This window comes from Anas acuta, chromosome 4, assembly GCF_963932015.1.
Source record: "Anas acuta chromosome 4, bAnaAcu1.1, whole genome shotgun sequence".
NCBI lineage: Eukaryota > Metazoa > Chordata > Aves > Anseriformes > Anatidae > Anas > Anas acuta.
The window spans coordinates 62,846,571-62,859,116 of record NC_088982.1 but is presented as its reverse complement, the minus strand read 5'-3'; the positions used below and the strand labels follow the sequence as shown (position 1 = coordinate 62,859,116).

Genomic DNA, 12,546 nt, shown 5'->3' with positions numbered 1-12,546 from the left:
TGATATACCAAAGCAAGAGAAGAATACGAGCTTACAGACTACTGAATAGCTGCTAAGGAGCTTGTAAAGGGTTTTGTGTAGTATACATTTGACCTTAGTAAATGCATTAAAAATGCAATAAGAAAATCCAGGAAGAATAAAAGAACTCGATCTTGTCTGCTATGTTACCACAGCCCTTTATCAGAAAAGCATCAGCCCATGTGTGTTTATCACAGATTCCAACTTCTAATGACTTGGCTCTGTACAAAGGACCAGCAGTACCATCCTTTAAAATAGATGTCATCTTTCCAGTGAAATCCGTGGGGACTTTGCCTTTGTAAGACAAATAAGCCAATAATTTGTTCTACTAGAGTCGGTGTAAGCTTGTGTATCATGAGACAGTGAAATGAGAGAAATAGAGGCTGGACTGAACTGCACTGTAGTTCTTAAAATCGGTAAGATTGACCCCAAGCAATAGATTTGTCCCTGTGTTGCATGCTTTAAAAATGGTATTTCTGTACCTAAACTTGGTACTTTGTTCAGTGGGAGAAACACAGGTTTCCAGTATTTGTAAGTATTAAGCTACAAATATGTTCCCTGCTGCTATTTTCACTCAAAATACGGGTACCAGTATGTACACTTGTACGTGTGCTTTCCTTGTCAAAGTTAGGGTCTCCGTTGGTTTTGGTTTGTTTTACTTCTAAATACGTGACTGCAGGTATCCCTTCTGTGAAAGAGAGTTTGGAAAGGTCTCAGACCTCTGAAGTCAAGGAATTAGCTGTCACTGAGTTCACTCTGACAGGTGAAGGATGCCCCCGTGGCCCAAAGGGCTGCAGCCTGGAAATTGCTACTCAATCAGAGCCTTGCGTGGAGAGATGCACTAATCAAAAACTACTCGGAGCCATGTCTCAATAATGCCTCTGTGTGAGTACTAAGTCAGAAAGCACTGCCGATTTTCATCATTAAAGCCTGCCTCAGATCAAAAGGTGACAGCTCTGCTGCCACAGAGCTGAGAAGCATTAATGCCATACATATTTATCTTCTTACAAAAGAAAGAAATTACAGTTGAGTCATGTTTTCAAATTTATAGGTGGGCATCAAGGTTTCTGAAATACACCGGAGCATAAATGTGATGCATGTAAGTTACAGAACTGAAGGTTGAGGCTGGTGAGAGGCAGCTCAGGCAGGAACACGGGGCTGAGCACCTCTCGGAGTGGAAAAAGAGAATGCCAGATCATGCCTCATAAACACCTTGTCTTGTGTGTGTAAGTCTCAGGGACCACTACATGGGAATCCAAGCTCATAAAGTTAAATCAATTGAAAGGAAACCATCACGATATTTTCATGCTCTAACTATTTTCGTCCTCTCTGGTTTTTATTTTCATACAGTCTTTAAAGTCTGAAACTGAAATATTTTCTAAAAATGATCCCCACCAAACACCAAAAACAAAGAGACAGCTGCCCCTGCTCCAAAACCAAACCAAAACAATTAAAACTTCCTTCTCCCCAAACAGTATTCTTTTGCTTTTTTTTTCCTTTTTTTTTTTTTTTCCTTTTTTTTTTTTTTTTCTTTTCCTCTTGGGACTACTGCCTGGGTAGGACCTGATCTAGTGTCCTTTTCAGCACTGAAATCTCCTGCCATTCATCATTAGAGATTTTGGATCAGGCTTACAGATGAAGACTTTCAAATTGTTTTCCCTGCTGGAGCTCAAACATTACGCATTCAGAAACTCCACTCTGCTATTAGCTGTGAGAGTGGGATCTCTGATCTATGGCTGCACAATTATGTTGGTAAATTATCCAGTTGAGATCTATGCCTAAGACAAAAAACAAATTGGGGATTTGGAGGGTGACCTGCCAGTTCTAGAAAAGGAGACAGAAAAGGGAAAGGGCAAGGACAAGGAAAGGGAAAGGGAAAAAATCAAGGAAATAAATATTTAGATGTTTTCTAACATGTTTTGCCAAAGCACATACTGAACTATTGTGTTTTGAATAAGACTTCTGAAATATTTAAAAAGAAGAAAATTTCAAGGATATTTCCAAGCAAGTACCTGTTTCAAAAGGAAAAATTAAAATGTTTTGTCACAGATACTTAGACAGATTCAGAGCAACTGGTCTGGTTTAGAGTAAAGATTTGTGACACGCTTGCTGGTACTGGGAAATCTGCAGTCTTCTTTTTTTTAAAACAAAAACAAAAACCTTCACTTGTCCCAGCTGAGAAGAGAAGCACCCTGATTTCTTGTCACTAATGATAGCAACATCTTATTTTGTTCACAGCGTCATGTCTGCTAATGATACACAGAGCTCTCAGCAGGCATATTTCTGAGTATTTCTCTTGCTTCTACATAAAGTTAGATTTAGACATGAGTATCCTACTATCTTACCAAACTCGTAGGTCAATGCTAGATTTTTTAATTAATATTTAATAATTAGCCTTGTTTAATTCTCCACCAGAAGGGCTCAGAATTATGATAATGGTTCAGCTGCAGTCTTGCTGCATCCCAGGCTGGGATGCGGATCCTAATAGTAGCACGTCTTTCAATCCCCATTACTGTGCAATATCTATAAAAACTAAGGCTGCTGTTGATACATATGTTCCTCTTAGATATGAGGTACGAACAGGTCCCAGGAACTGTGGCGTAGGAAGGTATCTTCGAAAAGTCATTTTGCTTAATTGTGTTAAGTTTTGCTCGCCTTAATCTCCAGTTTTGAAAATCAGCGCTGGCTGATGCAGCAGTGGGTGTGAGCAGCACATCAAAGTCTCTTGCCATTGCTCAGGTTTCAAAGTGTTTTGGTTTCTTGGCAGGAACAGGGCAACAGTGAAATATTTGATAACTTTCCAGAGCACTGCTGTTACGTTGAACCTGCTGCAGGAAACCAGGGATTACAAATGAGATTATAATGACAGCATAGCTGCACAAACCCGAGGAATTAATTTTTATTGGATTTAGCAGATACGGAGGTATTCTCCAAAGATGACAGTTCTCTATACCTGAGATGTATGGACTGGAATGGTTTAATTACAGTGTTTTCTGCTAAGCATACTTAATGGATTTAAGCCTCACATCTGCCTCAGGCTTTGGCAGTTCAGTCAATTCCCCCCAAATTCTTGGCTCTGCCCCCGCTGCTGACATCTGGGGAGAAGTCCCTCGGTTGCAGAGGTGCAGAGGAGCAGCAGTGCTGGTTTTAGTTTCAAGGGGGCTGTTTCCATACTGGTACTAAACTAGCCCCCATTAAACTGATAAAGCTTTTAACAAACGATGCAGCGTGCTGAAAGGTTACCTGTTGTAGCTACTGACTAGTCACTTTTCAACTCATTAGCAAGCTATTTATGACACCTTCATGTGCAGGTACAAAGCCTTCTCCAGGATCCCTCCAATTTAATTTCTCTAGCTTGAAGCAGAAAGGAGAGAACAAAGGCAGAGCACGCAGTCACTAATTAAGAGGATGAAGAAAGGCAGAGGGGATGCTGACAGGAGGTGACAAGATCATTGCAAATAAAAAGCTACATCCTGAGTATTGGGAGATATTATAGACAATTCTTTGAGGCTTGCTGCAGTGCAAGACTAATCCGTATCTCGCTACCTCTTTTTATTAAAAAACGCTTTGTCCCTAACTATTTACTTAATACTGCTCAAAAGCAGCTTAAAATTTCACCTCTGAAATAATACTGAGTAGCAATTCTGATTTACTTTGCCAAAGGACTTGGGTAGGACATGGAGTCCCTCAGTTACCAAATGCTTCTCAAGACCCTTTGAGAGGAGCCAGGCAGGGAAGCACGATTCCCTCAGTCCCAGGAGCGTGCTGTGTGAGGCTGACACACCGTGCATGTCAGAACCTCATCCTTCTCAACCAAAACAGAGCCGCTCTGTGCTCACCACTGCTTTGCCCAGTTGCATCCCCACGAAGTGTCTGCCAGAAGTGAGGACCCTTGCTCAGCCCATGGCACAGCGGGCTCAGTCCTCAGCTGGGGCTCCGGCTCTTCAAACATGACTTTATTACAGTCACAGCCACAGGTCTGCCTGAAGTTGTTCTTGGTAAGTTCCTCTAGCACCTCTAATCGGTCCATAATCCTGAAGAGAAGGAAATCAACAGCTGAAGTAGTAAAGCTTAAGCACTGCTAAAGTGCTGCTTTGTGGCACTCGAGCTGAATGGGAGCCCTAGCTGAAGAGGAGGGCTTCTTTGCACAACTGGCTGTTGTTCTTTGCCAGTTTCTAGAAAATGGTATTAGCAGAACAACTGTTTCATTAGCACACTGATTAGCTGCAGAATTTCTCCGCTGAAGAAGGTGTGTGAAGGACAATCTCTTAACACAAAAGGAGCAATCAAGGGGAAGCGGCTGGTGGCAGCGTGCATAACTGATTGCTGAATGCCCTCACACCGTGTCCTGATGTATTTACTGTGTACACAGACCCTGCTCTTTGTCATATGAGGGACGGGAGCCAGGACGAGTGGTACAGGTGGGTGAGCAAAGAGGTAGGAAGCTCTCTGAAGCACGCCTGCTTCTGAGTATCACCAGGCTGAATGCAACAGGGAGAACAGGGCACGGCCCGCTGGAAGATCCCCATCAGGAGAGCACTGGAGACAGGTGGGAAATGGGCTGGAAGGGAATATAAAGGTTGGCTGTGCTTGGCCTCGCTAAGGAGGCCAAGTCCAAAAGATTTTTTGCTTTTGTGGGAAAAACAGTCATGAGAGCTCTGAGTCCTTATCACCAGGGCAATGCTGATTCTGATGCTGCTGACTCAGACCATTCCTGCTGGAGCCATGTGTAATGCAAGTAAGACATATCTGAGCCAGTTTTGGGCCTTTCTACCTTACATATTTGACAAATAAAATGAACATGCTATGAATTTTGAGAAGTTGGCCATACGGCAGATACAAAGTAAGGATCTTTTCTTATCTGTTAGCCTTAATGTAGAAGGAGTGCTTCAAAAGGTGTGACTTAGTGCACACTGAACTAAGTGGGATTTTTTTCTTGCTCAATGTGAAGTTTTTTTCTGGTTTTTGAGCAATCAAAACGGGAAGTTTCATTTTTTATTTTTTTTTTTCTAACAGCAACTAATGCCTAATTTTCATGTTGTGCAGGCACTTCGGTTTTGAAACCCCTTTGAATTTTTCTCCGTAAAATCAACTTGGAAAAGTTGTTCCTTTCTAATTAGTTTAATCTTTATTTTCTAAAAGCGAAATTAGATAAAATGTTTGCCCGCAGGCTATATTATACTCATTTCAATTTTTCATAGTAAAGTAATGATCTCTAAAATGATACTACTTTTTTCTATTACAGGATGAAAGTCAGATTCTCCATCCACCATATGCCTGGTGCCATAGTTAGGGTTCTTCCTGTTCAGTACCTCTTACTTTCATTATCTAAGCAGCCACTTTTTCAGCACAATAACTGACTTTTCGAGTGTGTGATTAATGTCCTTAACCAGGTACAGCTATCAGCTGGCTTGTATGGGCTAGAACTATTAAATGAATTATGCAGACTCCTGGGTGAAGTTGGCATTTGAATACAATTCCCTTTATAAAAAATGATCTCTTGTTTTTCTCCCTTAATCAGTCATTCATCCTCTACTTATTGTTTTACTCTGATCCTTCTTTTCTAATTAACTCTTTCATCCTCTGAGAACTTTTGTAGCTCAACTAGAAGCAAATCTGCTAAGAATGTCTGTCTGCTTCTGTCATTAAAAATAACACAAGTCTGTGTTAAGAACATGATAAATGGGGCAGTTTGGTTCAATTAAAACTTACAAGGAGTGGTGCATTTGGTAAAATATAATTTTGCTTTTACTTTTTTTTTTTTTTTTTTTGTACAGAAAACCTAAATACAGAGAAGTACTGTGCCAGAAAATTACCAGTGTTTATGCAGACCGTAGCTTTTGAGCTATGCAAGGGAAGTTGTATAAATATATACTTAAAGTCTTTGTCCCAAAAAGCTTGTCGTCTTCCAAGAGAAGAGGAGATGAAGGAGATAGAGTTTTTGCTCATTGTTGAATTACCAGTTTGTGTACAGGGTCAACTGGAAGCAGACCTTTTTTAGATGTTGATCCTAAAACCCCAAGGTTGAACAATTTGTGTGTTATGAGTAGAAGTGCTGGCGGTCCTGCCTGTGTTGCATTGTGTAAGGGACCCCAAGGTGGTGGTGATCAAGACACTCAGAAGACAGTTGAAAAGGTTGTGGATTCTTTATAATGATGGAAAGACACTTTGTGTTTGCAACAAAGATGTAATTATTGCAGTGCACTTAATTTTAGTAAAAAACAAAACAAAACTTGTTCTTTCTCCAGCTGCAGTGTTCTCTACGCCAAAGAAATGCCAGAAGGGTTGTTTATATACATGCCATGTATTTGGGTTGTATATATACATGCCACGTATTGTTTGGTTGAAAGCTGTCATGTTGAAAGCGAACATATATGTCTGCACTCATAAGTCAAACTAATGTGAACACCGTACTTGCAGTGTAATTGCATTTTAGTTACAAGATAATGACCTACTTTTTCATATTTGTAGTTTACTGTTAATAATATAATCAAACATTTCTCTACAAGATTTATAACAATTATAGAGTAAATATACTTGGCTATTAGCAGTATATATCTTAGTTTGTCAAATGCGTAATATATATAATATCGCCATTACCTTCAACTTCATTTTGATCACCTTTAATTAAATGATGAAAAGGAAAACTTCACAATCGAACAAGTCTGTAGTTACCTAAGTCTTACTGAAAAGTATGATCGCATATCTATTAATACCCATAGCTAATCTTTACTTTTGGCTGATTCAAACTCTGGCATGTCTCTAGTGACTGCTCTGGAGTGTGGGTGTAAGGTAATAAGCTCTTTTGCACTAAGTGATAATCACTATGAGGTCCTGACCCAAATTGCCTCCCAGCACCAGCAGGTTATGAAATGTTAAATAAATGCATATAATGGGAGGAGAACGAGACCCTGAGGTTTAAATGAGACATGCTTATAGCAAATGAATAGTTATGTTGTGTTTAAAGCAGATTAAAATACATCTTAATGGATTTCATTCTTCTTACAGCCTTCTCTGCATAAAGTTGTATTGTAAGTAGGCTTTGCACTGCAAGCCTGTGGGCATACAGAAATAACCTTGTACTCTTAATGTTGTCACTTCTCTCCTGGTGACCCTCTTTTCACCTTTTTTTTTTTTTTTTTTAATTTTCCAGAGTTTATTTTTCTTCCACCTGCTCAATTTTTACAGGCATGGAAAGAGGTGAGTACCTTTGCCTTTTCCTCTCTCCATGCCTTATTTCCCTACATCTAAAAAGGGAATATTAACAAAACACCAATTTTTTTTTTTTTTTGTGAAGATAAAGTTGTGGCTGTCTGTGAGGCTTTTATATATTATGGTAATGAAGGTTGTCATACTTAGAGTAAGTGGCAGATGAGCGAATGCTTTTGTAGGAAAGTGTCTCAAATCATAGGGGAGCTCTGATGAGGAGTTTTGGATGAAGGAAAGCATTTCACTGTAATGGTATTCTGACCCTGCTAATATTACTGATGTAAGTTATCTAATATCCCTACACAAGATAATTAGATGTAATTAAAGTGAGCAGACTTCTCAAGTAAGTCAAGATCCTCTTCTCCAAGGGAGAATATAGCTGAGTAATCATTGCTGTTCAGTGTTCTTAGAAACTAAATAGAAATGCAGTGCTATAAAATTTATGCTGGACATTTTGGGCCCTGAACTCAGCAGAAGAAAACTCCAAGCAGAACTAAATCTGTCGATCAGATTTGGGAGAAGTTGTGCTAAGAAAAAAATACAAAATAAAACCCATCAGCTGTGTTTAGACCTTTTCATTAGTGCTGCCTTAGCTGGTCCCAGCTCTGCACATGTCTGTCTCCCACTTGTAACCCTGATGACGTGTTGTGAAAGGGAACTGTGCCAGCCTAGATAAGACACCTTCTTGTGTTTTGTTTTTAGAATGGTTGATGGAGATTTTCCTTCTTTTTTTGACCCTGTCTCAGATGGAAATGGCTTTTTTTTCACAATAGGGGCAGGATAGTCAGTGCCTATATGGTGTGAGCGAGCTTTTGGTGCTTTTACTCATGCTTGATGACCTGTGGTTCTTACTCCTTTTTGTCATTTTGGAAAACATTCTTCCTGGAGTTTGAGGGACACACACCAATGCTACTCAGCATGTTTTTTCCCCAGCCTCCCATTCCCCTTGCTCCGCAAACCTGCTGTTTCTGTTCCTAGCTCAACTTTCCCCACTTAGCATCCTTATCATAGCAACATGCTTCTTCCCTTCCCAGCTAACATGTGTGCATCACACAAAAATTATGGCTCTTCAGGAAGGTTTGACTTTATAGAGAAGTCAGGATGGCTTTGTGCATTTGAGCTGATGGGAATAGGTAAGCATATTTTACCTGCATGTTTAAGATGGAAAAAGAACAGCGGCTGATTAATGAAATAGTTCTTCAAGTTCATTGTAACCTTTTAAGTCAAGATTTTGAAACGTGCCTGAGATTTTAGGTAGTTGAATGTTAGCAGCCTAATTTAAAGTGGCTATGTACTTACTCTGTGCTGTGAGATCAAACTCCTTTCTGATAGCTTCATTTGGAGGGCAAAAATAGAAACAGCTGAAATATCCCAAATTAGTACTGAACCATCGGTCCATTTATTATGGTTAATTTTTAACGATGCCACGTATTATGCCATTTGGAGATGCAGGAGGCTCTTGTTTTTTATGAAAACAGCAGTGCTTAATTTTTGTTTGCTTGGGAATAATTGGACGTATGTTTTCGTACCTCTCTTCACAGTGCTTGATGATAGTCAGATGCTGGCATCAGTCAGTAAGCCACTTCTTATTTGAAAACCACACAGATAATTTCCAAAGGGTTCTTTCGTTGACATGGCATAAATATGATTAAATATGCTATAGCTAAGTTACAGAATCCCTGAGCTTTTAATCTCAGTAAACCTGAAAAGTTAAACACCTCATATTGCTTTCAGCACTTTATTCCACCCAGAAGAAACCATCTGCTTTCCACCAAAAGTCACTCTGTCTCCTTGATCTCTTCAAATTAATCCTACTGTGATTAACTTCAATCCAATTAAAAAGAACATGTAGGCAGCTGCACAGGTCTGATTACATGTGGACAGGATAGTAGGGCTCCTCATAGGGGAACCAGATTAAGGGCAAACGTGTTAGGCTGGAGGAGGCAGGTAGCGATACTTCCAGCTCTGATATCCTGGCACGACAAGCAGTGTATAATAGCACTCTGCTTGCTACCTATAAAGCTCCTTGCAGTCAAGGAAGTCAGTGTTTTTCACGTCTATATATATCATTACACGTCCCTTTCAAGATGCTGTGTGTTGGAGATTGAGCATTTATGTCTCTGACAAGAAACGTGGCTTTATTTAGTGCATAAGGCAAGAGCATGTGTCAGGGTACAGGCATTCCCCTTGGTATTTCCACGGGTCTGCGGCAAATTGCATCTCCCTCGTCTTAATTCAGTGGGACTGCCAAACCCAGTAACTTTGAGGGGGATTTGGAATACCATAAGAATTGCAGGAGCTCTTTTGTCTTCCTACGTAACTTCAAAAGCCTGCAGAAGAAGGACAGAATTTTAGGCACAAATTCAGAGAGCTCAGCCTCTCATCCTGTGCTTCTCCTGAGCTACCTCTGGCTTTCCCATTTGCCTTTCTGCAGGAGTTTGCCATGGAAATTTGTCTGTCCAAGTCTGTGCATTCCTCTGTTTTAGCACGCAGGCTCCCAGCATTATGAAAGCTTGTTCCACATCACGGAGGAATTACCATCAGCTCATGCCGCTAATTTAATGAGAAGCACTTCAGAAACGTTCATTGTTACGAATCGTATCGCCGTGAGTAGCCCCGCGGTTGGTGTTGGGCCAGACATGGAAATGGCTCAGTGCCCAGCACATCTGCTTTCAGCTACCTGCACACGGAGGTTGATGGCTGGGATTTGATTGTTCCCAAGTGGAACCACTGGAGACCAAGGCTTTCTGCAAATGCAGCCTTGAAAAAAAAAAAAAAAAGCAAGAGCAAACAGAAAACTGGGAAGTATTTTAGCATATGTAAAGGAAGGAGAAATGCCACTTTCAATCTGATCTTTGTGACATCTTTGGAGGGCCTGACCATGGCATGACCAAAGCAGAAAATAACCCGAGCAGCATGATTATAAAAAGATAGGAAGAGAAGAACACTTATGAGTAATGAGTGCAGCATTACAAATTACAGCTGAAATATTTTGTGATCGAATCCTACCCTTACAACCTGAACACTTTGGCTTCTTTTCTGTGTTTGGAGTAGGGCTTTTTTTCTTCTTTTTCCATCTGTTTGTATATACTCATAGCTTGTCATGAGGAGTTATACACTAGTTTGCAGGAAGACAAAATTATTCCATTGAGTGTCACTTCCACACCTACTCTTTTTCAACTTCTCCTTCCTCCCTCCCTCCCTCCCTCCCTCCCTCCCTCTCTTTTTTTAACAGAAAAAGGTGGAGAAGACTATTAGAAGAAGATTTATGTAAATGCATACCCAATTCAGACTAGTTCTAGTAGTCACATAAAAATGATTCAATGCCAAGCTTGTTGATGTGTTTAATAGCTCCTGGGATGTAAGGAGTCCTCTTCCCAATGAGGCCACTTCTGAAGGACTGAAAATGTTGAAGATGTTTCAGTAGGGCTGTGCTGAATACTAGGGTGATGAATCAGGGACTGCAGGAGCACCTAATTAAATGCTCTTTGTCCAAGAAACATAGCTGTTAACATGAGCAAACAGGTAGGCTGGTTTCCTGTTGGCCTGGGAATTTAAGATGTTCATCAAAGATTTTGAGAACAGACGGACAATATTCATCTATGATTAATGCAATATTAGGCCAGGTTGAAAATACGAAGCTAAGTGTTATCTGGTTAAATCTGATAGTAAAAAACAAAACAAACAAACAAAACAAACACAGAATGTGCTGTTTATTAGTTTCTTAATATCTAGCATATTGTTGTCTCTTTCCCACTACGCTTTTTGTGTTTCTTTTTTCCATACCCTTCCATGTCAGTATTTTTCATCTTCAGACTCTGGGCTGCTGACTTCAAAAAACATACCCTGTTTTCACTTTCCTGACCTTGTACAGCTCATGGACCTTCTCACACCATAACAACAGCTTTCCTAGTAAAACTTGGTCAACCAAGTGCATTTGCTGTAAAAAATCACCACTGTTAATATTTCCTCTACCTCGTCCAACTTTCCTCAAGCGTTGATGGCACATCAAATCAAAGGGTTTCCGAATGCTCATAAGAGAAAGAAATGAGTGGTCACCCCTGAGTCTCCTCTGCCTTTCCCTCCACCACCAGCATCTTTATAGGGACATATTTCAGCATGGGGAGGTTGGTATATAGAGGCTTAAACAGCCGGATTTCCTGAAGCGCTGAGCAATAACATCATCTGAGAGTCCTTAAGTGATAAAGAGATGGAGAAACTGCAGAATTTGGGGTTTGTACTTTGTATTGTTTAATTGGGATATACTGGTTATTTCATATTGGTTAATACTTGTAGCAGGAGCTTGTCTCACTTCTGAGGCCTGTATTTAGGCTATGTAAAGTAGCCTGATTAAAGTCTCCGGCTTTTGCAATATCTGTCTTCAGAAGTCTTTAGACGAGGTTCTGTGTAGGCACACGCTCCTCATACAATGCACCAATATAACTACAACTTCATAATATGTATTTGGAATATGCTGAGAAGGCAGTATCATATATAGCATAATGTTTACATCTCAATTTTGTTCCAAGAAGGTGGTGTAAGGTAGTTCACAGAACTGAGGAGTGGGCTTGGAGGCCTTACGCACTGTCCGCTGGGAGCTCTTGTTAAGAATGATCTGGATTAAACATCTTCCCTGCTGCTGTGGGTAGGTTAACTGACCAGATGTTGTCCTGAGGTCACTTCCAACTTTATTTGCTAAGATTTTAGGTTATCCTAAAGGTAACAGCAATTGCAATCCGAGAGAAAACAGATCTATCCAGTGGTCAGTTATTTCCATGAGAAATTAGCAAACCATGCCATTAAGTAGCACGCCTTGCCAGGTCAAAACACACAGCAGGCAGACCTCTGTTCCACGCATGGGAATAAGACATGGGGAACACCACAGAAGGCAATGAAATTACAGCGACACAAAACTGGCCTTGGAAATCATGTGTGTGTGGATCAATGCTTTCTCCTGCACAGACAAAAAAAAGTGAATGAGGATCTTTAACCTTGCACAGGGTCTTTGCTGTGTAGGTTCAAGAGGTGCCTTGCTGGTTTTGTGGCAGACGGAAGGGTATTTTGCAAGTATCGCTTCTGAAACTCCTCCAGCACCTGCCTAGCAGAATTGCTTTTAATATCGTAGTTATTAGGAGGTTATCAACATGAGGTTGTTCCCAGGAGCATCCTTTTCATGTGCTGAATGATCCCAAGCAAGGGCAGATAAAATGAAGCGAAAGTAGGCATTTGTTAGCTGAGGAAAACACTCTTTTCTGGTGCCCCCAGTCACGTGCACAGACCGAGGGAAAGAAAGATTCAATCATGGTGAAGGCATTGGTC

The 12,546-nt window shown here is 40.5% G+C and overlaps 1 long non-coding RNA gene across 2 annotated transcripts in view; it reads left to right on the top strand.

Annotated features, from left to right (window-relative positions):
* Window positions 1-4,320: 4,320 nt before the first annotated feature.
* Window positions 4,321-12,546, top strand: part of LOC137856342 (uncharacterized) — a 298,868-nt gene continuing 290,642 nt past the window's right edge. Inside the window, exon 1 of one of the 2 annotated variants that reach the window (XR_011096373.1) lies at window positions 4,321-4,439. This is a non-coding gene — a long non-coding RNA (uncharacterized lncRNA). Of the gene's footprint in view, window positions 4,440-4,591; window positions 4,757-12,546 lie in introns of those variants that run through there. The other variant, XR_011096372.1, reaches the window with a different exon arrangement.